The sequence below is a fragment of the Solanum tuberosum genome, unplaced genomic scaffold (assembly GCF_000226075.1).
Source record: "Solanum tuberosum cultivar DM 1-3 516 R44 unplaced genomic scaffold, SolTub_3.0 scf00090, whole genome shotgun sequence".
NCBI lineage: Eukaryota > Viridiplantae > Streptophyta > Magnoliopsida > Solanales > Solanaceae > Solanum > Solanum tuberosum.
Genome location: NW_006239013.1, coordinates 1174627 through 1180394, shown reverse-complemented (window position 1 = coordinate 1180394; position 5768 = coordinate 1174627).

Here is a 5768-nt window from a genome sequence, read left to right as displayed (position 1 = left end):
AACTAAATGATTGTATATATTAATGTAATTATATAGTGATATAAATTAGCATGATCATATACATTTGTTGTAGAATCATATGAATAAATATTGTGATAGAATAGCTGATTTGGAGGGATAGCAAGGCAGATTTAGAGGGATTCAATGGCAGATTTGTATAGATAGAATAGTTGATCTTTAGGGATAGGAATGGCGGATCTTTAGGGATGTGTAATCTTTATTTTCTCTATATAATGGAAAGACTCTCTCACTTTGAGAGGCATTCAGCTGAAAATTGACAATAACAACTAAAATACTACCAAATATGGTACTAGTTTCAATACATGAATAATTCACTTCTTGCCAAGAACCAAACGATACACAAGTGTTCCTCTTCCTTGCCCAATCTCCACCCTCCCTACAAAAATATTGTTCAATTGATAGCTTTATCATTTTAGAGATTTTAAAGTCTTTTTCATTGTGTCATTTTTTTAATTCGGAAAATAGAATTTTGGTGATAACTTTTATCTACGAAACTGATAATTTTAGAAGAGTCATTGGTGTTATTCCTCGGTGGATCATAAATTGAAGAACGATTCTATGTTGTATTTACTACTTCTCCATATAATATGGACAATGTATCTTTTCTAGATTTACTCCTAGATACTAATTCTTTAATTTGGGAAAGATGACGATGTTCCCTTGATTTCACTTGTTACTTTTCATTTCTCAGCTTTCACACAATTGATTTTTTAGCATCAATTGATTTTGTGAAATTATATCATTCCATTGTTATTCTTTTCCATTGAAAGAAGAGACGAATAACTGACATATCTGATTCCATAAGTTGAGCACAAGATATCAAACTTGAAAAAAAATAAAAAATCATATCAAATCAAAATAATCTTTCATGATCTCTAATTCCACAATAAATTTTCAACTATAATGAAAAATACAAGCAAACGCATAAGCAATACAAAATACTTCTATGAAGACTTAGACCTAAAATTTTAAGAATGGATCAACACCTTCAGTTTCCCAAATTGTCATCAGTTTCGTCTATCTCTTTACCAACTTGATAATAGTTTCCCAAATAAACCCCATAAAACCATAGACAAGTCAAAAATTTCACGATGAATAAGGTTGATTATATTAGGGTCATATCCTGAAATTCTCAAAATAAATAAGAAACACCTCTCTAACATAATGATCTTAGTCTTCAATGCCTGACCACAAAATTTCAAGTTGGGATTGAAGCCTCGATGTTGTTGATAAAATTCTCTGAACAATTAGGATATGGAATCACTCCATGATTGAAAAGGTGATGATAGATAGACTTCAAGATAGCTACATCCTGATAATAATAATAGTTATCTTCTTTTTTCAACTTAATTTCGGAAGTTCCTCCTTGTATAATATTGGAAAATGCAGGCTTACCGATGAGTTTCAATTCCTAAAATTCAGGCATAAGAGACTTTCCTTTTTCTCCAATTTTTGGACATATACACTTCATTTCATAGAGATCCAATGCTGGGAGTTTTCCTTTTTCTGTTGCTTTTTGGTCCTCTATTTCGTCTATACCTTTATCTTTTACAGATTCAGAGTTGATTGATTCTTCATTTTGTGTATCGTTGTTGAAGTGATCATGTGGAGGAGAGGAGATACGTGACCAAACTTCAGATTCTTGATTTTGTTCTGAAGGTAGCATTTTAGACATGATGATTCATTGTGAAAATGCTGATAAGAATGAGTAAGTAGTTCTTTCTGATGCTATATTTAAAGACTATTCACTTGACTAAAATAAATAAAATATTAACTTTATTAAATCTCACTTCAATTTTTCATGCCATAGAAGTCATATTTCTTTCTAGAACTCTATCTATACATTTACACTAGATTATTTGGTTAGTTAGACATTAAATGACTCTTGTAATATCTATTTATGATTGGATTACAGTGAAGTATTTAAAGATGCAATCAATTAAGTTGAATAACATATTATATGAACAACTGTTCAAACCATAACAAAAGCTATATATGCTTAGTGACTCTTTTTTCAAAATGAAAAAAATAGTCAATTGCAAGGAGAAATGGTCAACAATGGAGTAAATTCATTCTTATCAGTTATCTCTCTTGGTAAATTTTTTTACAATAAACATAAAATGCAACCTCCTCTACATTTTCTACATATTATATGACAGTGAAAAATAACAATGAGAAAAGAGACAAATGTATCCCTCAATTCCGCAAATTAAAGTGGATATACTCTTTGTTAAAAAAGTGATATGAAAATATTTTTATTGTTTTACAAATGGTGCATATATACCTCAATGTCTAACAAGTGATGCATATTTACCCCTTTATTTAATGGCCTGAATTAAAAAAAAAAAAAAATATTTGTTTAATTTCAAAAAACATTACGAGGCTTTAAAAAACTATCTCACCCATTTTATTTTTAAAAATAAAAATAATTTTAAAATAATTTAAAATTTGTGTTTAAATAACTTTTTTGATCTTTCTACATCATTTCCCATATTTTTCATATTTTTGGACAATCAATTGGAAATTTTCACACTAATCTCACCCATTTTATTTTAAAAAATAAAAATAATTTAAAAATAATTTAAAATTTGTGTTTGAATACCTCTTTTGATCTTTCTACATCATTTCCCATATTTTTCATCTTTTTGGAGAATCAATTGGAAATTTTCACAGTAAGTAATATTATTATGCTTTTTGTTTGAGGAGTTGCAGTGCACCGGTCAGATTTTGTACATTTATTATCGGATATAAGTGGACGATAATTCAAAGCATCTGACACTACAACAATAACAAAATTTTTGCTCCAAAATTTTAGTACTTATAACAAACACTCTATAAATACCACAAATTCTAAATATTTTTGCGGCAAAAAAACCTTTTGCCACTAAATATCTCTTTTATTGTAATGTGATTACGGTGTTAATCCTTAATACTAGTTTGTATCTAGTTTACAGATCCTTTTTGTCCTCCATTGTAATATCCTTTGTATCAAATTCATTTAACATACAATTTTGAATAATGATTTTAGTCGACTAAGTAATATGGGACTCATGTTCTCAGTTACATAAGAGAAAGAAATCTACTAACATTAGTATTTGTGATTTAATCAAGGTCTTTAGCTAAGAAAGAAATGATTTTATTTAGTATTTGTAATGAATTACACTGTTTTAGATATTTCATATCGTGTTTGTTCAAATTATATATAATCCAATACAAAGTATTGGGCCCGTGCTTGCACGTGCATATCATATCTAGTTTCTCTAGTGCTACTTATTATTTATTGGGAGGCACATGATAGGTTTAGATGTGATGCAACCCTACGATCCCTAAGACGAGTCGTTGGTTTATTCTATCATGTACCATATTCAGTAAAAGTCAAAATCAACTTTACAGACTGTATGTGCCAAATTTGTATGACTGAATTTGAACAGATGGGGTACGTACGAGTCCTATTTTATAGGATATATATCATTATGGTTGTATATAAATTGGATGACTACAAACATTACGTGCCCAAAATGTCATCATGATTATAGTAATCTTGATATTCTTCTCCAGTTAGTCATCCGGTTTAAGTAAAACATTCCACAACATATAAAAATTAGTTGAGTCTCAAAATGTGTGTTATCTATCAAATGGCAACTACTACACGGTAAATAGATAATCCTTTTTAAGTTTTAGCTATCTGTATACTACATCCATCTTGTAACACCCTATATTCTAGAGAGACTTGAAATGCAGATTCCAGAAGTTGTAGGGTGACCCAAAAACCGTAGGTGGGGTCCGTGGTTGGCCACCTGCAGCTCCATTCCCAGAACCCCAGATTTTTTCAGCCAAGTCTTGACCCACGCTAGGACCTACGGATTGTAGGTGGGACCACGGCCCGTGGTTCAGACACCACAGAAACCCCCCAGAAAATTCAGCTAAGCGTTGACTTACGCCTGGATCTACGGGCCATAGGTGGGACCACGGTCCATGGATCGTGGTCCACCTATTTTATTCTCCGAAGTCAATCGACGATTGACCAGGACGAACCGTAGGTGGGACCACGGTTCATGGACCAGGTCTATCGATTGGTCCCGACAGCTTTTAAGTGAGGGTCATTTTGGTCTTTTCCCTATGCATTGGACACCTAAACTACGTCGTTTAACCCCTAAACTACGTCGTTTAACCCCTAAACTACGTCGTTTAACCCCTAAACTACGTCGTTTAACCCCTAAACTACGTCGTTTAACCCCTAAACTACGTTGTTTTGGTCAGTTTTAGCCTAGTGATTTAATTAGAACTTGCCCTAATCAATCATTCATCAAAATCCATCAATCTTAGAGCAAAATAGAGGGAAAAAGTCAAGCGGCCCTAGTCCAAGAATGCAACAAAGTTTCGTTTGTTCCATCCCCGAAATCGAAAGATTTCTCCGTGAATTTCATCACCAGGTGTGTGGGATTTTCACTAGTGGGTTCCTTTCACCCATTAGGTCCCTAAAATTAAGTCAGATTCTTGATTCTTTACAACATGTTAGACCTATGGTTTCTAGAATTTCAGAATTTATGTTGTGATTCAGTTGTTAGACTAATCCAAAACAGATTATCATGTTTTCGTGGAATTGTTGCTTAGTTCTTGCTTGAAACTTAGAACCCTAGTTGTGTAGATTCGTTTAGTTCATGAATTATACTTTCCAGGTCAGACTACTCAGATATACATACCTGAGTTAAGAATGTTTCATTATCACTACATTAATGATGCATTTTCAGTTAGCAATTAAGAACATCCAGCTATCCAGTTTATTTCAGTTATATTGTATTTTATGCATTCTATTGGGAGTAGGCTTAAATACCGAGTTGGACTAGGGTCAGTCACCCTCATAGTCCTAGAACTACGTGCCCCCGTAGGTTAAGTCCCCTCTATGGGCATCATCTTTAGTGATCAGGCCAGTCATGCCCTCTGTACCTCTGACAGGGTATATTAGGTCCTCTCGATGGGGCATATACATAGAATTTCACAGAGAAATCTTTCAATTTTGGGGTTGGAACAGACGAAACCTTGTTGCATTCTTGGACTAGGGCTGCTCGACTTTTTCACTCTGTTTTGCTCTAAGATCGATGAATTTTGGTGAATGATTGATCAGGGTAGGTTCTGATTAAGTTTCTAGGCTTAAACAGACCAAAACTACGTAGTGTAGAGGTTAACCGACGTAGTTTAGGTGTCCATTGCATAGGGGAAAAGACCAAACAACCCCTTACTTAAAGTCTGTCAAAGCCGACCAAGGCCCTAGTGACGGACCATCACTAAGACCACAGCCTATCGACTGGGTTGTGGTCAGCTGACACTGGCTACTGGTTTTGAGGGGTCCTGTCCACGGACCCTCCAATAGCCGGTCATCAAGACAACCGCATGTGGAGGGCTTCGTGGTCTTACGTCAGGGCCTGGGAGGTTCTATCTCACCCCCACGAGCATCAATACGGTCCGTGTGGTGGTCCACGGCCCGTGAAGGATCCCATGGTCTACCATTCCTGGTCTGGATGTGAACCAAGAACAGGTCGACGGACCGTGGTCCCTTTTACGGTTTGTTAACCCTATCGTGGTTCACTGCTTTCTGGTGTGTTTTTATGCTGCAACTTCTAAGTTTGATTTCCGAGGTGTTACAACAAATATGAGAGATATATTAGTAGAAAAATAAACTACTAATAATCTACCTTGATCAATAGACTGAATGTGTTCATTTCTTGGACAAGACAACAAAAAAAGAA